This window comes from Cricetulus griseus, chromosome 3, assembly GCF_003668045.3.
Source record: "Cricetulus griseus strain 17A/GY chromosome 3, alternate assembly CriGri-PICRH-1.0, whole genome shotgun sequence".
In the NCBI taxonomy this organism is placed as follows: Eukaryota; Metazoa; Chordata; class Mammalia; order Rodentia; family Cricetidae; genus Cricetulus; species Cricetulus griseus.
Genome location: NC_048596.1, coordinates 167488163 through 167515654, shown reverse-complemented (window position 1 = coordinate 167515654; position 27492 = coordinate 167488163). Strand labels below are relative to the sequence as shown.

General features: G+C 46.0%; 1 long non-coding RNA gene and 1 other non-coding gene across 7 annotated transcripts in view; both read right to left on the bottom strand.

Annotated features, from left to right (window-relative positions):
• The window catches only part of LOC103160963, a 59100-nt gene that overhangs the window by 25986 nt on the left and 5622 nt on the right, over positions 1–27492 (bottom strand). For 5 of the 6 annotated variants that reach the window (XR_004769252.1, XR_004769251.1, XR_004769249.1 and 2 more), the window contains 2 exons: positions 27257–27372; positions 15615–15697 (listed from right to left, as the gene is read on the bottom strand). This is a non-coding gene — a long non-coding RNA (uncharacterized LOC103160963). Of the gene's footprint in view, positions 1–1695; positions 1796–1886; positions 2025–15614; positions 15698–27256; positions 27373–27492 lie in introns of all 6 variants that reach the window. The other variant, XR_004769253.1, reaches the window with a different exon arrangement.
• Trnay-gua lies at positions 18756–18843 on the bottom strand. The gene is given in 2 exon segments: positions 18756–18791; positions 18807–18843. It is a non-coding gene; the product is annotated as a tRNA-Tyr (tRNA).

Below are 27492 nucleotides of genomic sequence, written 5' to 3'. Positions count from 1 at the left end.
GGTGGCATATACCTTTAATCCCAGCACTTTGGAGGCAGAGACAGGCAGATTTCGAGTTCAAGATCCACAGCCTGATCCACAAAGTGAATTCCAGAATAACCAGGGCTACACAAAGAATCCCTGTCTCAAAAAAAAAAAAAAAAAAAAAAAAAAAAAAAAAAAAACCTATCAATCCGTGTGCAACACTGAGGTGTCTGTAGTTATCACATGCTATCATTTTGGTCATGTTAGAACTAACAGTTGTTACAAAGCCATCAATGTACCAATGTCTCCTGGCTTCAAATCTTGTTCCTCCTATTCTCCTGGGCACATTGTTTAAATTCCTGGTGCCTCAGCTTATTGCCAAAATGGAAGTTGATAGCAGAAAACCCATAAGAAATATCTTCTGATAGTAAATGAATAAATCCCAAGATGTTTATGTCAGTACCTGGTAAGTCCTTAATGCTCAACAAGTATTTGCCACTAAAATACTGTCTGCAAATAGACTATGATGCCATTTTTCTCTATTTCCCATCCTTATTCAAAATATTATCTAGATAGTTTCTGCCCATTTATAATGAAGATGGAGGCATCTTTCCAAATTTCAGACCCCAAGGGTGTCACCTTTGGCCAAGTCTTTCACTGAGTTCAGCATGGCTTAAACTTGGAAATGATAAGACACCCCACACACACTACACCGGGCCTTGCTTAATTCTCCAGTCTGTTCTTCTCCCAGGCATCAGTACACTTCTCATAATGCAATAACGAGAGCAATTACAGCCTCCATATTGACCACTCTTCTGTGTTGAGTCGAAGCTGAGAATGTCTCTTACAATGTGTCACTGAGTGTTGTGGCCTCCTTGTAACCCCCATTTCACAGATTAGGAAACTTAAGAGTGGTTTGCCCAGGTCACCCCACTAATAAGCAGCAGAGGAAGGACTTAGGGTTCTCCCTGCTCCCCTGAGTCAGGCTGCTCAGAGGCAAAGCTGGAGAGAGACTCCCACACCAACTCCCTTTGCATCCTGCCCTTGGTGTCAGGCCAGGGCCCCACGTGGGCCACACTTTAGAAGAGATGGGGCAGTAGGGAGACATGCTTGCCATAGTTAAGAATCCTCACCTGAGAAAAAAACAGACTGTCATGGAGAGCATCAGCAGCCTGGCTGATGATAACACCACCTTGCTGAGCCCCACACCCCTACCCAGGCCTCAGGCTGTTCTGTGACACCTTGCAGCTCACCACATACTAGGTGGTCATTAAGACTACACTTAAATATCAACTCCCGTGTGCCAGGCATCTTCCTTCATGCCACACGTATCTGCAATGTAATATGGACGGTGCTAACTGTTCCCTGCTCCCCAGATGAGAAATGAAGGGTCAGAAATGGTAGAATGTTTGACTGAGCCAAATTCTAGCTCAGAAAGTCTATGCTCTACAATCATTGTTCAGAAACCACTGTACTGCTGCCTGTTAAGGCAGTCAAAGAAGGCTCAAGAAGGGCTCTGTTTTGGGTCCTTCTATGTGGCCCTCAGGCAGAGGGGTCAGATGAAAGTATATCACCGTGGGTCACCAGGATCCATGGCTCTTCTTTTGGATGTATGAAGGATGGTGATTCCTGGTCTTTATGACTAGCCAGGGCTGAAGAATTGGGAGCAGGCTCAAGCCACCAGGCACCTGGGCAAGAAGGACCTCTGAAGCCTGAAGCTAAGATACTTACCACTGGCCTGAGGTGGCGCTTCCCCAGCCTGAAGACTGGTGATTGATGCCGTGGAGTCTGCCTGGCCTCTCATCTCCCCCACTCTGGCTTCTGCACTCACCTATGTTGGTTACAACATACATGTGAAAAGGAAGGCTGAGCTTGAAGTCAATAGCATTTTGGGGATCCTTGTTATTGCATCCCAGTCTCACCTCTCCTGATTATTGTAGGTCTGGCTGTGTGAGAAAGGGAGGGATTTCAGGTGCCTGACAGTCAGATATACTTCAGGGGATCTGAAGACTCAGAAACCAGTCTTGTCACATCCGTTTCAGTGGAAATGTGTGTTCCTTCTGCAGAGGAGCAGAGAGCTTTTTCTAACCCAACCAAAGCACGCTCCAAATGTTAAGATCAGAGATGAAATTATGAACAGAAGATGCACAACAGGACCCTTCCTCAGACCAGGCAAACACAGAAGCCTCTTATTGCTTCCATGATCACTAACTGGGAGAAAGGTTGACCCAGCTGTGACTTCACCACCCCTGGGGCAGGCAGCCCCACAGTCTGGCACACTCTAGCTTCACCTACCAACACCAGGGCCCTGACTTGCATTTCACCTGGTTCCTGCAGCATCACAGATTCTCAGAGAGAATAGCAGAGAGCTAGGAGCTGCTGGGTAAGGATGCTAGCTCAGAAGGTCACAAAGCCCTCCCTAGAGGGACCAGCACATCAGCTGAGTCTTTAGACAGATTTGGAGATTTCTAAAAGGAAGAAAAAGCCATTCTAGTCAGAGAAATCGTGTGTGTGTAAAATTTGTGGTTTTGTTTGTTTTGTCATTATTGGTTTTTGGTGTTTTGTAATTGTTTGTTTTTGTTTTGTTCTGTTAATTTGAGACAGGGTGTGGTGGCCTGAATGCAAAGGACCTCCATAGGTTCATATGTTTGAAAGCTTGGTCCCAAGTTAGTGGAATTGTTTGGGAAAGATTAGGAGGTGTGGCCTTGTTGGAATGGGTGTGTTACTGGGAGTGAGCTTTGAGGTTTCAAAAGCTCATGCCAGGTCCAATCTGTCTCTGCTGCCTGCCTGTGGCTCATGATGTAAAGCTCTCAGCTATTGCTACAGTGCCGTACCTGGCTGTTTCCCACCATGATGATCATGGGCTAAACTGTAAGCAAGGCCCCAATGAAATGCTTTCTTTCATAAGAATTTCTTTGGTCATGGTGTCTTCACAATAGAACATTAACTAAGACAGAGGGTTTCACAATGTAGCTCTGGCTAGCTTGGAACTCACTATGTACCAGGCTGACCTCAAACTCCCAGAGGTCTGCCTGCTTCTACCTCTAAAATGCTGGAATTAAAGGTGTGCCTGGTGGGATGAGGTATTCATAGCAATGGCATTTGCTCTTATCTGCACCTATCAATCAACACAACCAGACTCCTGAAAGCTTTGATGGATAAGGACTAGTGTTAAAGGCAGTCTTTTGGGGGTGGAGCCAGGTAACCATAAAGATGGTCACCTTCAAACCTTGCTCCAGTCAATTCTGTATTGTCATCAGAACCTTGAAGTATAATGCAGATTTGTCACTTAAGAAGCTTGGCATGTTTCCTCCCAGGGATCCTGGGACCTTCCCCTTGAGCCCACAGAAGTTCCAGGGCTACCACAGGGCAAGGTAGCAACCTCAGCCTCTCCAGGCTGAGCAAGAAGGCCTTCTCATCAGACATGGAGTCCTGACTGGCTCAGTGGGGTGGGAAAGTGGGTTTAGACAAAGAGCCAAAGAAGCCAAAAGACACAAGGAAATTTGGTGCTCTGTGTGCACAGGTCCAGCACCAGCCTCAGGTACCATAACAGGTTCAGACATTGACTCTCCACTCTCTGGTCTTGAAGCTCCAGCTCTGTGATTTTGCCTGTCAACATTAATCTATTTTCTTCCTATTTCTCCTTGGTTGGTTTAATGTCTCTTTGAAGGGAACTTCAAGCAAAATGGATATTCAGATGCTCTCTCCTTCAGTGCTGGGGACAGAACCCATGGACTGGAACATTCTAGGCAACCCCTCTGCCACTGAGCCACATTGCAAGCCTACAAGTTGACCTAGAGGGAAGGCACCCGAAGAGTAAACATGTTCCGAATGGTGCTATTAAAGTGTAGCTGGGTGATGTTTCCACTCAAACTCTCCATGCGTGGAGCTTGCTCTTTGTTTTTATTATAGCAATTTATACAGAACAGAAAATTGGTCCCCACGACCGTTTTTATCCATGGTGGTGGCTATGTTTGTTTACTTGTTTTGTTTTCTTTTTCCCCAGCAATGGGCCATCAGACCCCGAGCTTTGTGAGTGCTAGGCAAGTACTCCACCACTGAGCAAAACCCTCCCCAGGCCTATACCAGTCAGCTCAGTGGCCCTCACCTTCCTGACAATCCATCACCAACAGCCATCTCTTGAACCTCTTTCATTCTTCCAAACTGAAATTCCACAGCCATAAACAGTGGCACCCACCCCACCCTTGTCCCAGTCCCAGGACACCTTCTGTCCCCATAATTTCTTTGGTTTAAAGGGAAACTGGAACAAATTAGAGAAGTGTGACCCTTGTTCTGACAAACAGACATAGCATGGGGAAAAAACAAATAAGTCATTTTGCTCTGTGGGACTTGATGCCCCCACACCATGACTGATCTAAACTCTTAGCATGTGTGGCACAAGTTTCAGATGGCCCACTAGTGTCCCTAGGTTTTTCTGTCTCTAGAGTCTGATTTTGCTACAAGCATGTGACTAAATCTGAATCTGACACATGACAGAGAGAAGGTGTGGCAGGATTTCTTTTAATGCTCTCAACACTGCTGAGAGAAAAATGGTTTCTACTTGACTGAAGAGGGTGTGATCTATCTCAGCAGGACAGTAATGCCCCCAAAGTGACACAATTATCCCATACCAGGGCTTGTGGCTCTAACCTCAAGCCTCTTCCCTTTCAACTCTACCATGCAGACTTCCCTAAGGCAAGTTTCAGAAGCAAAGCCCAGACATACCCACAAAGAGGTGGCTCTGCTGCTCAGTAAATGCAGTCCACACTCAGCAAGCAGACTCCTAACAAGCTAATCAAAATAAATTGGGGTGGCGCATGCCGGGTAACACTCTTTCCCAGTGCATAAATGCTACTGTCTTTTTTTTTTTTTTTTGTCCATGTGACCACTGAGTGGGCCCAATAATGAATGCACAGGAGATGCTGGCCATCAAGAGACGGTGCCCCTCTGCTCATCTCAGGGGACCCACCCAGCTCCTGACCAGGCCTTTGCACAGCAAATGGCTATGCATACTCTCTCAACATTTGGACATGTCTGCCCCCACGGGATACTGATACAAATGGATTTGACACACACAAGGCACCCCCTCCCAGCTGAGTGCCCAGACTGCTGAGGGCTGGCAGCATCCTCTTGGTATTGCTTGCCTTCATCTTGTGTGTGTTTAAATAACAGGCAGGCAGAGACTTTCACTAAGTATCTTCCAGTATGCCAAGAATGGCGATATTTCCCTGAACTCCACCCCACCTGATAGCGATTCCGTGTCTACAGAGGCTCCCAGCTCCCTGGCTGGCCTCCATTAATGTACCAGGCTCAGAGGGAGCCATATGCATAAAGTTCACTTATTAGTAGGAGTCTTCTGCATTTTCAGCCTCAGGGATGCAGCCAGGTACCTGGCCTGACCCTCCCTGCATACATTTGCTTTTGCCCCACAATCTTCCTCAGTGTGGAGTGGTTTGAGTGTGCTGCCTTAAAGGCATCACATATACAAACAGTCATCTCTAGGAATCCTAATGGGTGGTTCCAGAGCTCTCCACCCCCACATGTCAAAATCCATGACTGCTCCAGTTCCTTATATGAAGTGACACAGTGTTTGCATGTGGCCATGAACACCATCCTGTAGACTCTACATCACTTCTAGGTTGCTTTCAACACCTTGTACTCTGTAAGTGCTAGGGAGGTGTGCTGTTGTGTTACATGTGGAATACTGAGAGAAAAAAAAGAGTGCTCGACACGTTCGGCATGGATGGAACAGGATTTCAAACATTGTTAATTTCAAATATTGTTGAATCCACTACGGATGTGAAAGTCTGACTGCACCTCAGAAAATACTTTGATCATTTTAGGATCTGGAGAGACGGCTCAGAGGTTAAGAACACTTGTTGCTCTTTCAGAGGTCCTGAGTTTGATTCCTACCACCCACACAATGGCTCACAACCAGTTCCAAGACAGTTGACCCTATCTTCTGACCTCAGGCAAGCATGTATTGTACATATATACACTTAGGCAAAACACTCATACACATAAAATAAATAAATACAGAAAGTAGTTTTAAAGGAATTTCATCATTTTCTTTTTTAAGTTTTCTTGTTTTTAAAATTTTGCATTTGTTTATTTATTTTGTGTCTGTGTATATGTGCCTGTCAGAGGGTAGGGGCATTGTGTGCTATATAGAGGAAAACTTGTGGGAGTCAGTTCTCTCCCTCTACCGTGTGGGTCCTGGGGATTGAACTCCAGTCAGCAGCTTGGAGGCACCACCTTCACCCACTGAGCCATCCATCTCACTGACCCCTGATTATTTTCCCATTAAAGAAATCTCCAGTGCTGGGCGTTGGTGGCACACTCCTTTAATCCCAGCACTCGGGAGGCAGAGGCAGGCAGAACTCTGTGAGTTCAAGAGCAAGTGCCAGGATAGGCTCCAAAGCTACACAGAGAAACCCTGTCTCGAGAAAACAACAAACAAACAAACAAAAGTCTCCCATTGCTTCTCCCTTATGTGGAGACAGAGTTTTTCTTAGCATAGTAAGGACTTAGTGACTTAAGATCTAGGCTTGCTCAAGTTCACAGCCAGCTGCTGATAGCAGTCCGGCATTCGGTCAACCTGTCAGGAGGTCGTGAGTGGCTTGTTTTAGTCCTCAGGTGGCTTCAGGTCCAAGTCTGAAAGGTTTGGGTCACCTGACATAGATGGAGGGTGACATTGTTTATGCCTATGGGTGTCAGGGACAGAGAGAGTCTCCCTCCCACATCTTCCCTTTTTAGAGACCGCAGCAACCATGCAACTGTGACCTCAAGGTAAGGATCAGGGACCCAGGCTGAGGTCTCCTTATGGGGGTGTGAGAATGACAAGAGAAACCATGTAAGCCCTTGGTATCATTGCTGACACCCTGACTTGCCTGCTGCCATGGTGGTCTCTGTGCAAGCCTTCCCATCAGCCATCCTGCCACTTGTGCTGCCTGGGAGCTCTTTGCTCTTCAGGGCCATGTGTCTAACACTCAATCCAGCATCAGTTGGACAGTTGCTTTCCCAGATTACCTTGCAGTCAGAGCCAGTTGACCAATGACACATAAGAGGACAGGTGCTGGCTTGATTCCAGCCAAAAAAAAAAAAAGAAGAAGAAGAAGAAGCATAATCCATGTCCCACTTTGCCCCTTTGTCCACCTGCTTCAATCTCACAATCTTTTGTGCCAATTTTTCAAAAGCAGCAAAGGAAAGGCCAGCTTGTGAAGGAGGGCTGGCAGGAGCACAGAAGAAGCCCAGGTGAGGCCTTTTCCAGACTCTGGTGGATGATGTATTGAACATCTACACTGTTGGCTGGGCCTTACGTTTTATCCTACTTTCAGCCATTGTCCCTAGACCTGCTTGCAGCTTCTGGAAAAGCCGCATACAGCCCCCTGAAATTCCAAGGAACCAATCAATATCATATAAGATAATTATTTCACAACTCAGTCATTTCAACACAACAGCTTCAAAACTCAGAGACATCCCCAGCCTGGCATCTACACGGGTGAGCAAGCTCCAGGCATCTATGTGGGAAGCTGACCTCCCATTTACCACTGTCTGCCCAACAACCCTCATCTACCAACACTGGCAAGACACTGTACCCCTCCGTGTGACTTCGTTTCTTTATCTGTAAAACTGGGTGTTGTGACATCTCCTTTATAAAGTTGTTGACCAGAACCTTCTCTGGGGACAGATCTCCTGCTTAACTCACCAGATTCACAAGTCCCTCACATCATCCAGCACCTTCTAGATTCATGAACCCTGCTGCTTTCTTCTCACACATGCCCCCCCTGAACCCGAGATCTCCTAGCTGTCTCCAAGTTGCTTGGACACCATTCTCTGACCACCTTGTACTTTACAAATGTTGTCCCTGTCTGGGACAGGAACTCCCCCACCTCACCCTGGAAGATCTGCTATCTCATTTGTACATGTGTACACACACACACACACACACACACACACACACACACACACACACAGCATTGGGTACTGCGATTGTGGGGTTCTGTTCTGAGGTCCCTTTATTTGCTCAACAGTCTCTCACTGGTCTGTGAGCTATCCAAGGGAAAAAGCCAAATTCACAGGGCTCTTCATTTACTCCTCTACTCTCTAGCAGACCTAGCCCAAAGGAAACATTCCATAACTGTGTGCTTATTAAAAGAAGCCCAGGAGAGCTCAGCTCCAGGCACATGATAAATTCACACCTTCAGAGAAAATCTCCAAAGCACAGTGGTTTAGAGGTTCAACTTCTATTCCATGGAGCCATCCAGCTTGGGTGTAAATTCTAGCTAAGCCACTTAGCAGATGTGTGACCCTAAGCAAGTCACTTAACCTCTGAATCTCCAGTTTTCTTGCCTACAAATGAGAATTTGAATAATAACAACTTTATGAAATTGCTGTGAGAATTAAATAAATTGGTAAAATAATAACTCAAGTGTGTGTGTGTGTGTGTGTGTGTGTGTGTGTGTGTGTGTGTGTGTGTGTGTGTTGCTTAGGATGGAGCCTAAAACCTTGAACATGCTAGGTAAGGAATCTACCACTGAACTGCATACATCTCCAACCCTATTTCAAGGTCTCTTTATATAGCCCAGGCAGCCTTGAACTCTTGGGACCCTCCTTCCTCAGCCTCCTGAGTACAGAGATGACAGCTTCCTACCAATACTAGCTATTTTTATTATATTCATAGAGTTATCGTTGTGCTGGAGACATTCACAATGAGACCTGAAATAGGTTTGCCCACCATGGACCAGACCATCCAGGTTTGCCCATCCTGACATTCTGCCTCATCTCTGGATACTTGCTCTGGCAGTCTCCACCTTGGTCAGCAACGCCACCTATGCAAAGCTTGTCCTCTGACCGCTCCCCAGCTCTCCTTCCCAACTATCAGCGGTCACACACATACACTCATTTGATTGATAAAGTCCCTATCTGGTCATTTACGATCTGGCTGCTATAGAGGCAACTCCTGCCAGCTTGAAAAGCAATTAATCTGCAAACAAGCTGGGCAGCAGCAGGCCTGGGCATTTCAGTCTCGGGCCGGGCCACTCCGGAGAGCAGACAAGACTGCAGCCGGCTATTTATTGTACATTTTAATTAAGTGCTTGTTAACGACAGTTATTTTAACAGTCATAAAATTACTGTTGTAATGCATTTTGTTGGAGGGAGAATGGAGGGGCCTCAGGATTTTATGAAAGCAACCACAGATTGCCTTCACTTTAAATCAAAGAATAAATTCTGAAGAGGAGGGCCAGTGCTGTGGTCCAGGCCCAGACGCTAATGGTTATTTAATGTGCTCATCAGTGTTTGTAAGTCCTGAGCATACGGCGTGGACACAACAGCCTCCAAACCCTCTTTAACACTTATTTGAGATGACAGGAAAAATGAAACCATTTGTGCTTTCAATGGAAAAGCAATCATTGGTACATTATATTCGCCTTGCCCTATCAAGCTAATGCATGGTAAAAGTGTCACCAAATGTATTTAAGGGCCTGATGGACTGTTAACGTTGGATTCCTGGTACTGGACTGATTAATAAAAATCTTCAATTTGTATGTAAATGCAGTGAGGCCTCATATCATCGGCATACCTGCACCCTGAGAAAATAATAAACTGAAGTTTAATGCAGCAATTATCAGCATTTATGGAACTCTTAATGTGGTTGTTGGTGGCCCTTGAAGGTAGGCATATAAGAAGGCAGGGATAGGTTGAGATTCCTGCAGGACCTATGGGTTTCTCTCAGGAGCCATCACTGGCAGAGCTGGTAATACCACATGGTGGTACCCTGTGCATGTCCAAGGAGTAAGCCAAGTGCAATGATGCCAGATGATGAGTGCTGCCAGAAAGATGCTCCAGATAAAACAGCTGGGCACCTGCTAACACTCCAAGCTCTTATTTAGAGGAACCTCACAGAGCAGTCCTACAACCTGCTGCACCAAGCCATGTGTATAATGACAAGAAGACTCACTGCGCACCTGCAGAAACCTTCTATCTTGGTACAAATGGCAATGTCCTCAAGATACTGCATTGCTGTGTGTCCAGCCCAGGGCTAAGGACAGCTTTAAATATCGAATTCCTCATGATGTCAGAGACTAGCTCACTGCTTACTAAATTCATTTCCTTTTCCTCTTGGTCACACACCTAAACTATACTTCCCAGACTCCTTTGCAGTTAAAAGTAGCCATGCGAGTTAGTTTGACTGACCAAGAATAGATAGACACCAAGATGAGATTGGACACTAGATATGCAGGGGTTTGAAGCAATAGAGAGCAGGAGAAGCCTTGGGCTATCAGCCATCCAATTGCTACAGAAGCAGAACAGGGAGAAAAGAAGCATGAGCACAGATTCTCAGAAGGGAATCACTCTTCCAAGGAAGTGCTTGCCAGGCTAACAGGAAGTACTTGAGCCTTTGCCCATTGGCAGGTTACTGCTCTTGCCTCAATGAGCCTGGCTTCATAGCTCTACCATGCGCAGTCACTGTTCTAGCACACCAAAATGTGCTCACACTGCAGGAGCATGATGGGATAGACAGCAGCCTAGCTGGGCTCCCATAGCAGGAGACCAGAGGCACAACAGCATGTCTGCACACCATCAGTGGCTGAGGGCTAATAAAATGTAGACAGAATTAATCTAGGCTCCTTCTAGCCTGGCCCCTACAACCTCCCATGGACTATCCAGGCCATAATCACTGTCCTCAGCTTGAGGCACACAAGATACTTATGAACTGAAGAACCAGAGCTGGAAAAGGTCCCATTCATTGCTTGAAGACAACTGCTTAAGAGGAAAAAAAACTTCCATTACACCAAGCCATTGAGATTGAGGACCTCTCTATTACAGCAACTAAGCCTTAACCCAACTGACATCCTACCAGCAGAAAGCAAGTGTTCGGATCTCCATTTCCCAGTAAGAACAGGAACCCAGACATATCAGTTATATTCACTTCCTTGACTCAACCCTACTCTTTTTGTTTCCTGTTCCCAGGTTTTTCTGACACTTTAGGACTCCTTGGGCCAGAAGGAGTCCATTTAACCTTCTCCAGCCATGAGCATCCCAAGTATTCAAGGAGGTCCAAAGACCATGAGGCCACCTCCATAGACAGGAAGGGTAGACACAGATGAAGAAATGTTTTCCTTTCACCCTAGGTGGACAGTAGGAAATACATTCTGTCATGAACCCTTGGTGACTTTCTCCACCTTCTTTGTTCCTTCTGTCCAGCATTCCTCCACACCCCTGTCTGTTTTAAACACCTGCTCCCTGAGAACATTGTGAAGAAATTCCCTGTATATCAGCTTTTGCCTATGGAGCTATTTCAGGGAGTGCCCAGCTAAAACAAGGTGTGAATCTGAAACAATCAGAGTCGCCACTGGCCAAAAGGTCTAAATGAGGTTTTCAAGTAAGAAACAGCAATCACTTGGCAGAGAGAAATGGGATGAGGGACTCTGGGAAGACAGGGAGAAAAATGAAGCCGAAAGAGAAGGAGAAGGAAGGAGGTGGGGGGAGGATCTCAATTTGTTGGTTAGCTCAATGCCTCCCTGACTTTCTAAGTTCCAAATTGTCTTGCTTTCCTCCAGATTCCAATCAAGGCTGCAAGCAGCTCCTGCCCTTGGTCTCCCTCCCAAAAACACCTGTCCTCTTGGGGTCTCCTACCCACTTGGTGTCTCCCACCCACCAGTTTCTGCCCACTCAGGGTCTCCCACCCACCAGCATGGGGTGCCATGGGGGGGGGATGGAGGCTAAAAAAAACCTTCCACTTCCACTTGAATCTCAGCAGATATTAGCCAGTCAGCTAGGCAAGGAAAAGCAATCACTGCCACACCTGACACAAGAGTTATTCTCGCTCTCAGACCAGGCAATTTGTGTAGAGCTTTGGGGACAGAAAGGGAGGGGGGACATAGCCAGGTGTACCTACTCCTATCCCACACCCAAGCAAAGAGGGTAACAACAAAACCAATTTGCTAGTGATAAAATAAGACCTTCACATCTTCCAAAATGGATCCATCTGAAAGGCCCAACTGCTCTGACCACTTCCGATCTACTTGATCTTCCTCCAGAAGGACAAGGATGGCTATGTTGGTTGTATGCCCTGCCCAGCAGAACACCCATGGACTCCTCCTGTCACTCACTGGCTTCTTGAACACCCTCACATGTCCAGGGCATGAGTGAGTGAATGGTGTTCATCTTGGCACCCCATAGTCCACAGAACAGCAGCAAAGACACTCTGAACACAGTTGTCCCTTTTTCCTGGAGTGGAAGAGACAAAGCTTCTTTTTTCTTTTTAAAACTTTAAAGAGGTGTGTGTGTGTGTGTGTGTGTGTGTGTGTGTGTGTGTGTGTGTGTGTGTGTGTGTTATGTATTTTTTAGTGTGAACGTGTATTTTTTTAGCACATGAACATTCTACCTGTGAAAGTGCTATGTGTGCATATGGCGGCCAGAGACTGACAATAGGTGCCTTTCCTCAATTGGCTTTCCTCTTTTATATTTTGAGATAGGGTCTCTCACTGAATCTAAAGTTCATTGATTCAGCTAGACTTCTAGTCCGTGTGCTTCAGGGATGGATCTGTGCCTGCCCCATCTCCAACTCACCCAGCACTGGGGTTATGGTATGCTTTGCCACACCCAGATTTCTATGTGGGTTCTGGAGATCCAGACACAGATCTTCCTGCTTGAGCGGTACTTTACTGAATGAACCATCTCCCTAGCCCAAGGGAAACTTTTTTCAATGTATGTTTAATCGATGGCAAACTATCACATAAAATCACCCCTCTTGAGCACGTAAGTATTTTAGGCATGCCATTAAGCATTAAGTATTCCTTTCACTGTGCAACAGTCACCACCCAGAGCCCCTTTCCACCTTGTAAAACTAAAACTACACCCAGAAGCCATTCCTTATTTCAGCCCCAAAGGCCACCGCCTGCCTGCTTTCTCTATCTGTGACTGTGAAGACATAAAATGTCCCCACAGAAGTGGAATGGTGTGTGTGTGTGTGTGTGTGTGTGTGTGTGTGTGTCCTTAGGTTCATCCATGATGTAGTTTACGTCAGAATCTACCTTGTTCTGTTTGTCTAGCCAACTTTGGGTTGCTCCCACATTGTTTGGCTATCTTGCTGTTGTGTGTATGAGTGTGCAAATGCCTCTTTGAGACTCTGCTCTCAGTAAGGAGGGAACATTTGTAACCTCAAGTGGTCCCTCACTAGCTTGGGGGAGGAGGCAGGGCTGTGGTTCCCGGCTCAGATTTGTAAACCCACTGGACTGGTTTTAAATCTTGATTCCACCTCCTACTCTACTTAGGCAAAGCCGTGAACACTTATGGGCCCCTTGCCACATGCCAACTGCTCTTCTAACCACTTCACACAGGGTTAGTGTGTATGGCCCTCACCGAAATTCTCTAAGGTAGGTGCCACTACTCACCCTGCTTTACAGAGGAAGTTAAGCTGTTTATCTGGATTCAAATAAGAGATAGAACTGAGATTTCAAGGCAGGCAGTCTTGTGCCAGAGCCCATATGACTACAAAACATTGAATGATGGTCACCCATGTTTGAGTCAAACCTGGCCTTGCTGCACCATCTGGATGGAGAGTTAACTCCTTTAGACCTAGCACTGTCAGAGGAAGTGAATTAAGTAAATGTATTTGTTACATCTCCCTGATTTCCTCCCTCAGAGGCTGGATTTCCTAATTGTTCTATAGTGTGTTCCATGTCATGGGGTGAACAAGAGATGACCCAGGGTTCCAAATTCACTAGGCCCATCCCATGTCTGTTCTCTTGGCCAGTGATCTCTGCATGAATCCCTTTGTAAGGAACGAGGAAGGGCTGTGGGCAAAAATTGTTCACAGTCTCCATCTAGTCCTTCCAGCGAGCGCCTCAGCCAGAGCTGAAATTCCAAGGACATCTGGCAGCGAAGCAGCGAAGGGAGACCTGTGGAGAGAAGGAAGAGGAAGCTGGTGCAGCCTGGAGATGAGTGTGTGCCTGGGGCAGCCACAGGAAATGGAAGAAGGAAAAGAGTAACAGAGGGGGCGGGGAAGCATCTCTCTAGAGATGAATGTCATACACATTAAAGTGTTCTGATAGTCACAAGAAAAAAAATAGAACCCTCTAAAGATTATAAACAGTCTCCATTTTAGACTCTTTCTGAATACAGCACCTAGGTAAAGCTAGCCCACATAGAGTTCAGTTTGTGTTCAGGTTAAGTCAATTGAGAAATTCAATTTTTGATTGTTTGTTTTAAGCTGGACCTGGTGTCACAAGCTTCCAGTCTCAGCACTCATAAGGCTGAGGCAGGAGGGTCACAAAGCCAGACTGAAATACAAAGTGAGACCCCACCTCAGTAACATTTTGTTGTTGTTTTGTATTCTTTCTTTCTTTCATTTTGTACTTTCTTTCTTTCTTTCCTTTTCTCATATACTCTTTCTGTGTGAGCAAGCATTAACTGTAACAGACAGAGATGTTCCTCCTCTTGGGCTCCCTGTCACAGACTCAGAAGCTCATCAGAGCTACAATCAGGGATGGAGCTGTCTGGATATATCTCATTCATCTCTCCTTTCTCCTTTCACCTCTATCTTCTCCCTCCAGGGTCTCACTATGTGTGTAGCCTACATTGATGTTAAACTCATTCAAACTTAGGGCAATGCTCTTCCTTCAGTCTCCTGCATGCTGGATGATAAGCCTGTACTCCCAAGTCTGGCTTTCTTGGTTTCTCCTTTTATAAACCATATGGGGAACACCCTTATAAGAGAAGCTGACACCTCCTGCAGGGTGTCTGCAGGCTCTAACCTCCTCAGATCCTGCCCTCCCTACTCATGTTCTCAGCTCCCTCCAGCTCTGCTGCCCCAACTCAGCCCTCACTCTGGGAATGTTATAGTTTTAATGTGAAGTGTCCTCCCAGGGTGGTGTGTTTGAATACCCGGTGGTGCTATTTTGGGAGGTCATAGGACTTTTGAGATGTAACGCCTAGTAGTAGAGTTGGCCACTAGAGTCAGACCTTTCGAGTTATAACCCACTGAGCCCTTTTGCTTCCTGGTCTGTACCTAATGACAAGCTTCACAGCCAGCTTCCCCCTCTCCCCCATTGGGCAACCTCCTCCATCTCTAACCACCATGCCTTTGCCATCATGATGTGTTGCACCCTCTTGAGCCATGATTTAAAATAAACACACACACACACACACACACACACACACACACACACACACACACACGTTGTTTTTGTCAGGTAACTAATTATAGCAATATGAAAGTAACTGTCACAGTGTCTTGCTCCCCGACAGTGCAGCCTCCTGTGGACCACCTGAGAGCTTGAACTGCTAAGTTCCTGCCACAAAGAATAATGGCTCAGATGGACCCTTGGCTACATGACTCCAAAATGGCTACTGGTTACCTCCAAAATCCACCCTATGCATAACTACCTCCTTCCTCTTATCCTCTTTATCAGTCTTTCAGAAACTGTCTTTTGCTGGATGTGGTTGAGTACATCTATAAACCACTCAGGAAGGAGAGAGCAGGAGGATCATGAGTTTAGGCCAGCTTGGGCTTCACAGTGAAAGACCTTGTCTCAAAGAAAAACAAAAAGGCAGAATTTGCCTTTTAATATTCTAATAGCAGTAAGAGTATTAGCATACACATTATACAAAAAAATCAGAAAAGATAGAAAATTAGCACTCACCTCAGCATCCAGAGATGGTTGTCATGAGCTGCCATCTTGGTTGCATAAGCCAGTGAGTGCTCCCCAAGCTACAGGTGTAGACACTGAAACACAGAGATGACAAGAAACTGCTCGAATGTCACCCACCACAGGAAAAGGTGAAGTCAGGATCCAGGCAACCTGACTGTACAGTTCTGGCTCCAAACTCCTCTGCTCACTTGGTGTTTTCCTGTCCCTCCATGACTCCTACCACTGGACCTCAAGGAGCAAGTGAAGGAAGTCCCTCAGGGAGGGCTGCCCATTAGGACAGCTTTGGGCACATGCCCTCTGTCTTTAGAAACAGCCTTTGCTCACATGAACATACATCAGATACAGGCAAGGGGCTCTCCCTTCATACTCCTAGGAGTACCGCTGTTTCTGGGCTTCACATGCCAAGGCCTGAAACCACTGTACATATGTCTCCACCCACTGAGGTGACTCTGGAGGCAGAGAGAAAGCCTCCAGGGACATCTCTGTTCACACTCAAAAGCAGATCAGTAGACGGCTCCATACCCTGCCTTAGCAAGAATTCAGAAAACTACCCATGGCCCTATTTCATGGTGGCCTGGCAGCTACTCAGGGACAAATGACTTTGAAGGTTCATGAGAAGTAGAGATAGGAGAATTGCCAAAAGTTGCAGGTCTACATGGTCCCCATAGCAAGACTTAGGCTAGAGAGTAAGACTCTGTCTCCCAAGAGTGACAAGAAGACATTATTTTGGGATTTCAAGTAGAGTGACTGAAGGGTAGTCAGGTGGGACCTGGGACAAAACAGTAGATCCAAATCATTAAGCCCAAGTCCCGATTCAGACTTCCCAAAGCAGACCAGTATGGCAATCTGGGGTACAGTGAGCTTGCTTGAGAGAGAGGGAGAAATTCCAGAAAGCATGAGTGAATCAAGTAAAGGAAGGGAGCAAAGCCAACAGGAATGACAATGAGTAGGTTACCTCTGAGACAAAGGTTCTTGATACCCCCAGACCCTCCAAGAAGCATGATTGAACTAAGTTCAATGTCATCCCATAGGGAGACAGGAAAGCAGAGCTGTCTGTTCAAAATTTCCCACTTCTAACTAAAGTTCTAAACGTGAAGGGGAGTATCCAACTCCTGTCTTCAAATAACTATGTTGCCTCGCTACGTCTGTGCTCATTAAAAGCATCCATTCCTTGCTGACAAGTGCCTAGAAACAACCACGATCTTTGGGGCACTGTGTTGGTGTATTTTCCCCCTTGGAAATACTAGTGAAAGATCTAGGGTGTGGACCTGGAAGATTACATCTCTGGTCCTCAGCAGTAGTTTGTTGAGCCTTGGCTGATGTGGTGACAGATCATCAAAGCACAGCCCAGATGACCCAAGGTCACAGCTTGATGACCCGGCCCAGGTCATAGCCCCATCCGGAACCAGAGTCAATCCAACTAGGGAGTGGACTGAAGGATTCAACTTCCCTCCCAAGAGGATCTGAAGTGCAAAGGCCCAACACGTGGACACCCTCTCCTGTTAAGTGTTCTTCCTTCCTTCCTTCCTTCCTGTGGCTTGCACAATGGAGAAAGCCCCAATGTCATTAATCACTAGGGTCCACACTGCAGGACTTCCAAGCCTTGTAAAGCCCCATGGAAAGTAAAGATCCTGATTTGCTTCAGAGCCAGGTTCAGAACTTGTAAGTTGCAGACAAACAACAATGGAGGAGGCAAGGGCAATATAAACTGAGTCTGTCAATGTCACCATTGGGAAAGTTCCATAGTACAATTTTTTCCTCCCTCACCCAGAAGAGGTAGCAGCTTCTTCCACCCTCAACTTCCCAATGGGACTAACGACATGCATAGCAGGTGCTACAGCTTTCTTAAAGCAAAAATGAAGACACTTAATCCAGTCCCAGGCGAGCATTAAAGCAGATGTGCAGACTCATCCACTTCTGGGGCCAACCTTGCTTAATGATTATTTGTAAGTCAATAAATAAGGACCAGACACCCTCCCTGGGCATCTGCAGCAGCATCATCAACCCCTACTTGATCTTTTCCATTTCCTCATCACTCTGGAGATAACTTTTAGAATTGGCTCATTCTTGTGTGGCCCTTGGAGAGTCTGGAAGTTCAAAAAGATCAGGGGCTGGCTGTCACATGGCTGGCCATACACAGAATGCTTCATCGGGGTTTGGTCACCAAGTATATGAGCTCTTGACCTCACATGGGGAACTCCAGCTCTTGAGAGGTTAGAATTATTCTTCCCATGAGGGAACAGTTCCTAGTCTGATTTGAGCTGAGTTCTTTGTCTCAAGGCTCAGTCACAATGTCATAGAACCCCATAGTCTGAGCTCTCAGTTCTCTTTGAAAGAACAGGACACGAGAAAGTTCCCAAATGCCCACTCATGGTAAACACTGTAATTGGAGCACTGAGGGTAGCTGGAGTGAGAGATCTCCAGCACCTGTATCCCCGCTTCTGTGTAGGTAGATCACACATACACACAATGTTGAACCATAGATGACAGAAGCAAAAGAATGCACCCTGGACCTCCATTTCCATAAAGTGCAAAATGAGTGTGAATGAAAGGAGCATCGGGGGCTACCCAAGAGCCTCCTCCTTCCTTTGTCTGCTCACGTGGCTTCTCAGTTTGTGTGAAAATGTGTATGCTCCATGCTTTGGGTTCATGCACTTCATTTATAGAAAAATTGTTAAATAAGAAACTTTAAAGTTTCCTGGAAAGGGAAAAACCCTGAACATCCAGCGAAACACGTGTTGTATACATCAGCAAAGCACAGTGGCTAAGCTACAGGCTCTCTGGGTTCCTGAGTGTGAAGCCCAACACTCTTACTTTTAGCAGTGATTTAACCACCACTCTGGGCCTTGGTTGTTTTGTTTGTCACTGTCTACAAAACAGAAGCAACAACAGTCCCTGTTTCATTGGGATGTTTGAGTTCTCATCGAGGTAATATTTGTAAAGAGCTTAAAACCACACTTGGCACAGTGAGTGCTAGGTGCTGATTAGCTTTTATAAATAGGAATATGATGACAGAGACACATCTATTTCCATATATAATAATAATGGGAAAGATGCTTTTAAAATTTGTTAACTACACACTTTTTATACTATCTTTTGATAACTGGAATCTAAAGCTCACCAAAAGAGTCTTCCTTCGAGCCGGATTCGAACCAGCGACCTAAGGATACCTAGAAGATGCACCTACAGTCCTCCGCTCTACCAACTGAGCTACCGAAGGAAGCTTGTTAACTATATACTTACTGAGCACCTAATTACCTGTTATTAGCACTTTACTGGTATCCAGTCATCTAATTCTCCTTGCAGCGTTTTACACATGGAGGGTGGAGACACAGAGAAGCCAAGCCACTTGCTCAGTGGTCCCCAGAGAATAAGATGCAGAACTGGGACGTGCCAATATGTTTCTGCCCTGGCTCACAGTCCACACCAGAGTCTTGGTGGCATGTGGAAGACATATGATGCTGTAAAGGATGTTCACTGGTGCCCATGAGCCACTGAGACTACTCCTCCCCCCACACACACAATCAAGAGTTGGGATTAGTGACAGAAAGATGCTAAAGTTTCTATGGTGGCACTCTAGAGAGGGGTGACTGGGATGCAGGAGAACAGGAAAGCCACCAATCAAGTTTTTCAGGAGAAAATCCTTGAATGCTGATGTCATGAGCTGGTATAAATCTGTAAGAGCCCAGCTTTGGGTTTTGTTTTTGTTTCTTGTTTTTGTTTTTTTTGGGGGGCCCTTTTCTCCCACACATTTCCCAGCATACCAGCCTGTACCCACTGGGCAACTTGGCTTGTCTACTGGCACTAAACAGCTGGAAATATGGCAAACTGTCATCAATGATTTCCCAATGATTCGAGAACTCTTTCAAAATTTAAAACCTTGGACTCTTACAGAAAAGAAACCCAGCCCAAAACATGTATTGTGAGACGTGGTTCTGGGCTGGGCTTCCTCTCTGGATTTTAAAGGTGTAAGGTGATGGCAGCCTTTGCTGCTTTAAACAGGTCTCCTTGACTGCCTCTAACCAGCTGAGTTACATGGAAGCATAGCCCCCACTACCACATATAACCCCCATGTACTGGCTAGAGCTTGACACAAGCTAGAGTCATTTGGAAAGAAGGGAACTAAGTTGAGAAAATATCTCCCTAGTTTGGCCCAGGGACAAGCATGTGGTACATTTTCTTCATTAATGACTAACGTTAAGAGGGCCCAGCTTACTGCTGGCAATACCACCCCTGGGTGTATGGTTCTGGGTGCTATAAGAAAGCAAGCTTTCTTATAGCCAATAGGTAGCACTTCTCTATGGTGTTTCCATTAGTTCCTACCCTGAGTTCCCAAACTGACTTACTTGGATGATAGACCATAAGCTATAAGATGAAATAAACCCTTTCTTCTACAAGTTGCTTTCGGTCATGATGTTTCCTCACAGTGACAGAGACATTCTGGTAATAAATTATGATGGCTCGTCTCTCATGAAGGCTTCACTAGATCCAGCTCATGTGCATCCACTAGTCCAGTGCAAAATGAGACCTGGAGCCCCTTTCCCAATATATTGAAAACCTTCAAGATGGGGCAACAGAAGATTAAGCCAAGTGCAAGTAAAGGTGCCTTAATTGGCTTTATATTGCTGTGATGAAATACCATGACCAAAGGCAATTTGGGAAGGAAATGGTTTATTTAGTTTATAGTTCCACATCACAATTCATCACTGAGGGAAGCCAAGGCAGGAACTCAAGCAGGGCAGGAACCTGGAGACAACAACTAAAGAAGAGGCCATAGAGGAACATTGTTTATCAGCTTGTTCCTCGTGTTTTGCTCAGCCTGCTTTCTTAGACATCCCAGTACCACCTGCCCAGACATGGCGCCAATGATGGTGGGATGATCCCTTCCACATCAATTGTTAATAAAGAACACACCCCCATAGACTTGCCTCTAGGCCAATCTGATAGAAGCATTTTCTTGATTCCCTAGGTTTATGTCAGGTTGACAAAAAGCAGCACACACAACAATTCACATGCCCAGGAAGTCAGCCCCAAGAGCGCACAGACAGTCTCCTGTAGAGTCCAGGACCTCGCAGCTCTCCAGCCAATACACTGAATGCAGAACGTAGAACCAGTTGATGCTGAATCAACAGATGAATCCAGGACCTAGTCAGTGGTCAGTCAACCCACAGAATGTGTATCTCACCATCACCTTACCCTCTGAATGTGTGGTTTGGGCACAGGAATCTCAATGCTATTCCATTTATGAGTACTTATAAGCAAGAGTCATTACCCCTAGTCCTTGCTATGTCAGCTCACCCCACTAGAATGCTAAAAGGTAGATTGTATTATTGACACAGAGAAGGCAACAGAGGCAAAGAAGTGCACCGTGCTAAAGCTCATACAGATGGTAAGACAGGCTTCTGGGTTTCAACTCAGGAGACCTGCACGCTGAGCCTGCTACTGAGTTCAGGTGGGATGTCCTTAGGGAATCAAACTGCCCCTCTGAGGCCATAACCCATTCTTGATACTTGTAGCCTCCTCATCTCCTCCCCACCCCCAAGAGGAGTGATCCTTCAACAGAGATCTCTAACTCCATTACACCACCAGCACTACCAAGTATGGTTTATGGACCAGGTGAGAAGCCTGGCTCTGGACAGAAAGACAGCAGTGATTTATCCTTCTTCATCCACATTCCAAGTCTGGATGGAGGGACAGATTGCAAGAGGTGAGGCATGTGCCCTGAGGCAACCTGCAAAACTTTCAGTGGCAGGATCATTCAGAGCAGATCTCAGCTAACTCTGATGCTTAGGCAGCCCCCACCATGCCCACTGAACACCTTTAGTTACTGGATTATTGTGCTAGAGAAGAGGGTAAGACACTTGGGGCCCAGAATAGGAGGGCCCAGCCAACATGACCATGCTAGGACAATGCAGGAAGACATGCCTTTGCCCCTGCTCTCCAGATCATTGTGTTATCAAGGGCACCCTGTTCACTCCAAGCTCATGATATACATTTTTATCCCAGCATGCATGGTATGAAACCCCCGTGGAGGAGACTGTGATACAGAATAAGGGCAGTATTTTGAAATATAACTGAAACCATATCTGTACACAGTAGGCTCTCAGTTAATGCCTATTCACTGAGTTCAAGTGAAAAGGGAAAATCTTTTGAGGGCAGGGAGAGCACTGTTCTATCTTTGGACTTCATTGTATCAGTGATTAGCAAGGGCTAGGTAGCAAATATTCAAGTTGTAGTCTCTTCATGAAACCAGCAGCCGCTACTGCTCAGGTCATAACAAAGCAGCAGAGACAATACAGGCACTGATAGGCATTGCCAGCTTCCAATAAAACTTTATTTACAAAAATCTGTGGATGGAGGTTTAGGGACCCCTACCTACTGCCTTCACACAAGCACTTATTATGTCACAGTCTCTGTGAGTCAGGAATCCAGCAATGTGAGATTTAGCTGTAATATCTGGCTATTAGCTCTCTGGAAGTTGCAATGAAGTGAGCAACAGGGGCCACGGTCATCCCAAACCCAAGGTCTGAGGAGCCACTCCACATAGACCAGTAACCCACGTAGGATTTAGTGACTTCCATGTGGACCACCCCACACTGCTACCTGCTGTCCATGTGATCCAAAAAAACATCAGCCTGGGAAAACAGGAGCTCTCTCTTAAACAACCTGTATAATTAGCATCTCACTGCTGCACCAAAAGCCAATTCTACACCTTTTGTAATAAAACAGAGAAAGGGAAACACAAAGTGAGTAATACTTTAAAAGTAAGAGTGATCCCAGTTTTAATGCAATGGATTTATAGGGACTGGGAGGAGGAGGCTTGACCAATAAAGTGCTGGGCATCCAAGCAAAGGGCCGAGTGCAATCCTCAGATCCCAAGCAATAAAGAGCTGGGTGTGGTGTGTTGGTGCATGGAAAATCTCCCAACACTTGGGACATGGAGACAAGTGGATCCCCGAAGCCATTGCCCAGCTAGCCTAGCAAGCTCCTAGCCAGAGACTGTCTTAAAAAAAAAAAGAAAAGAAAAGAAAAGAAAAGCAAACTAAGGTGGATGGGCCTGAGGAATGACACCTGAATTTACACACACACACACACACACACACACACACACACGCACGCACGCACACGCGGCAAAACAACAGTTTCTGTACTATAGCCTTAAAAGCTCACTGTTTAAAGGAGACCTCAGACAGCAGAGTCAACAAGAGAGCATAGATGCCATCTCTTTTGTTTGTTTTCAATTATCCTACAAAGCATCATGTTTCATAATGGCATATTTTAAACAAAATTTTTCTTCCCTCCACCTCCTCTCCCATCCACCCTCCCTGCCTTGTGTCCTCTCACCCCCCCCCCATTACCCCTCTGCTACTTTATAATAACATACCCGCTGTCCCCTTTCAAGCCCGGCCTCATGTGGACTCAGACTCAATGATTGGCTCTTCCACAAATTTAAGACTGAAAAATTGAAAGTGAGTAATGTAGCTCATTGGTAGAGTTCTAGTCATGAGGCTCTGGGTTGGATCCCCAGAACTATGAAAAGAAGGAAGGGAGAAGGGAGGGAAGACTGGAGGGAAGTTGGTTGGGAAAGAGAGCGGTGAATGGGGAGGTGCAGGTTAAGATTTCATATTGAGTCTCCAGTTTTTAAATAAGGACTCAGCAGACAGGTAGTGAAGGTTACTGAGGGGGGTCTATGGGGAAATGCCCCCCTGGGAGTGAGCTGGAAACAGGAGAGAGACACACTGTTTGAAAAGTGTTACGCGATGTAGCCCCTGCTGGGACCTTCCCAGGCACTTGTAGCTGGACTCTCTGAAAACCTGGCCCCAAGAGTGGAGGGGACAATTATCTGGCTTCTTCCTTCCTTTGATGCCACAATGTGTTTTGCCCCTGCACATGACACGTGTGTGAGGGTCCTGCTGGCACAGGAAGTCAGAGGATGTAGTGGGTGTCATCAGCATAGACCTGCCTCCAGCTTGCTAAAGCAGTAACTGGAACTAGAGTTGAAGGGAACAGAGTGGCACACAGGCATCCACAGGTTGACCCCTCCCAAAAGAAGTCAGGTATCCCAACTTAGACTTCAAGCATGACCCCATGATGACTTTGACTAATGAAAGGTGAGCAAAAGGACCCTAAAGTTCATATCCAATCAGAAGCATCAACAGCCAGAGCTCAGGTCACCTTTCCCCCTTGCAAGGCATCCAGAGAGTGACTTTGTGTGGATTGGAGTCATAGCCAAGAACATGCTGAGGGAGGGTGCCCACTATTAACATCTGAAAGATGTTTGTTGTTGCCACTAGTTCCAGCCCAGGCTGGCAGATGAAACAACCAAATCTACACAGAATTCCAAAATGACCACACCCAGTGGGTAGAGGTGAGCCTGAGGCCATCACCATGAGAACTTCACATAAATGAGCAAAAGTCCTGTTTTAACAGGTGAACTGTCTCTTGAAGGTCACATGCAAGCTGCAGGCTCCTTGATAGCACAATCATATTACCTTTGTGCCGACCATCTGGAAACTTGGAGACCTAGGGAGCTGGGTCCAAGGACCAAGTCCCCCCCTGCTGAGACTTATATGACAGGGAGAGATGAGTTTGTGGAGCAGGAAGTATAGGCCTGCCTGCCTTCTTCCTCAGGTGTTCTGAGGGATTGCTAGAGTCAAGATTCAGAAAGAAGGCCTTGCGCTAAGGGCCAGGTTTCCTGAACTCACTTTGCCCCTCAGATTGGTGATTCATTCATATGTTCCATGTTCACTGCAGTATGAGCCTATTCACCTCTTCTGAGTTTAGCAGTGTTTCCCACTTAGCTCTGCAGGTTTAATGCTGTCACATGCCAAGTGAGGAAAGACAAGCAAGGCAAGTGCTTGGAGCTCTGTCTCCACCATAGACCCTTTTGTTTAGAATAACTCTACACAGCAGGCATATAATGTGAGCCACAAACACAACTTTCTAGTAACTACATTTTGGATTCATTAATATTTCATTTACTTTTTGTGTGTTTTGTTTTTGGTTTGGTTTTTAGAAACAAGATTTTAACCTCTGTTGGCTGGGAACTCACTTTATATATTGTATCAGGCATTGATCTGCCTGCTTGTCACATAAGTACAGTGGTTATATGCAAGTATGACTATACCCAGGCTAGCAACTGTATTTTAAAAGGTAAGAAGAGGTAAAATTGTGTGTTCTGGGGGCAGAGGGAGGGCTTATGGTATAAGGTGTATGCAGTTCTGAGTCCAGAGTCTATGCATGCTAGCTAGGCATTTTCTCTACCACCAATCTACTTTACCAGGCCAATTAATTTTAATAACATACTTTACTTAATCTAGTATATGCAAAACAGTACCACTTGGACATGTGGTCAGCCATTTAGAGTCCAGCTCCCAGCTTTCCTTTCGGCACTAGTCTTTGAAGCCACTTAAGTGTTTTTCATTTAGCTCATCTCCAGATTTTGGAGGACTGCATCTCAGTTGGCCAATACCACCTGAGGCTAGTGATCACTCTATCATAGAAAGCAACCCTAAAATGCACTTCCCCTTTGAGGTTATTTATTTATTTGCTTATTTATTTAACTTCTATCTCAACTAAAATGTCACCTTCTCACAAACCCATCCTCTGCCTGTGCTTCTAAAGCCAAAGTCTCCTAGCCCCTATCACATCACCCAATCTACTGGGTTCCAGAGCTTCTGTCACTCAGGGTCCTACTCTGGATGGCTGAAATTACAAGTGGCTCTTTTTTGGCTTCAGAGCAAGACAGATCCACTCTCCTGGGTCTCTGAGAAGAAATCCTTTCTTGCCTCTTGCTGTTGTTGGCCTCTCTCAGCTGGTGGCTGTCTCCTTTGGGTTCCAACCTATGTCTTCCATCTTTTTACAAGGGTACTCACCATACTGATAAGGTCCTTCCCTCCTCAAACATGACACAAAAATGACAGCAGCAGTGTACCATAACAGATCCGATCATCTGTAGTCATGCTTCCAAACAAGCTTCCTTTCTGTTGTTCCAGGAGGCTCTGGGTTGGGTAAGGCTCTATACACACCATCCTTGGCCCTAGCCTTGTCTCACTTGTTTCCTGATTTGGTTGCCACCCCAATGAAACGCAAGACCATTCAAGCCAGACTCTGGGTACCCTCACTACTCCATGCCCAGCACTTGGCACAGAGAAGGCTTTCTGCAACTGCTAGTTGCAAAGAAAGAAGCAAAGGGGGGCAAAGAGTAGGAAAAGAGTGAAAGAATGACAGAGAAGAAACAGACTCACCCATCTCTAAAATGGTTCATGAGAGCCAGGACAAGCCTAAGCTAAGTGGGGGAGGCATTGGGAGAACCCAGATCCATTATTCCTACTGGGTAGTAGACTTTCTAGATTCTTCCAGAAGCTCAATGATCAGCCCTGCTACAACTTTGTGACCAACTGGGTAACCACCCTGCAAAAGGGCATGACTATCCCTTGGACTTCTAGAAAGCAGCATTCAACCTATGGGACCTCAGCTTTATCCTATACTGGGGTGAACAGCTCCAGCAAAGCAGAGAGGGCCAGGGAGGGAAGTTGGGAAGATGTTCTTAGCCTTCCTGCATCTGCCCTCCTTCCCTACGGCTTCTTTTCATGAAGAAGACTGTCTACTAACAGGATCTGATCCATTTTCATGGACACCAAGAATGGCTACCAACCCTACTATCTAGAGGTCCCTGAGAAAAGCCAATGAGCTTGGGACTGAACTACAAAGAGCTCCAGAAGACTGCCCTCAGAATGGAGTGTGGTAGGGGCTGTGTATATGGTCTTGTGGCAATAGGCTTGCCTAGCTAGGAATGAAGGTGAAGAGCAGGAAATGAAAGAGAAAGAGAAAAGGGGGAAAGGAGAGGGAAAAGAAAAGGAAAGGAAGGGGAAGAAAATGTAGAGGAGAAGAGAGAAGAGGAGAGGAGAGAAGAGGAGAGGAGAGGAGAGGAGAAATGGAGGGGGGAGAAAAGGGAAGGGGAAGGGAAGGAAGGTGGAAGGGCCTGAAGGATCGATCTTACATATTTGAGCTTTCCCATTTGTCAAACAAACCTTGAGATCTAAATATTTTAGTGGTCTTAAAGTATAATTCAGACAATCCAATCAATGGGGAAGTCACTATTAAGATTAATCACAAAAGTAGAGGTACAAAACCATTTTCGTGTGTCATGAAGATTCTGAAAGTTCCAGCAGTGTGGGTATGAATGAGGAAAAGCACATGTGGTAAAATCTACATTGTTCAGACACCCAACATTAGGCCTAAAATTATAGACCTCCTCTCCCCTCCCACAACTGGGACCCTAGAAGGGACTATGCAGTCTGGATACCAGTTCAATTTTTGATCTAGGACTTGGTGAACAGTGAAGAGCTTGAGGGATAGACATCTGGGGTCCCTGTGGCTCTTTCCTTCAACCCATCCAGGGTCTTCCCAGATCCCTGCCCCATGCCTCAAAGACTCTAACCCTCTGGTTCCAGAGGGAATACTTAAAAATATCAGTTCAGGCTTTTCCAAGTACCCAGAGCCTCAGTGTTCCAGTTTTTTAAGGACTGGTCATCTTCCTAACTTTTTGTACAGATTAGAAAAATAGCTTCCCTGTTTTGCCAAAACCAGGACACACAGCTGAGGGGTGAGGGTGGGGGTGTGAGAAGTACCTTCTTATCCTCTTGAAAGTGTGTTCAGTAAACATCCTACACAACCACGTGTGGCCTCTGGACAGTCTCTGCCCGGTGAGGGAAGGTGAGAATTAGATGCAGTGCTGCCTGGAAACCTGTAATGAGATTATTTGATAATAATAGTTCAGAGTGTTAAGTTTTACCTTAAACTTTTCACATTCGTGTTAACAGAGCAACTTCCCCAAACCCTAAGCCAGGACAGCCCTTGAGACCCT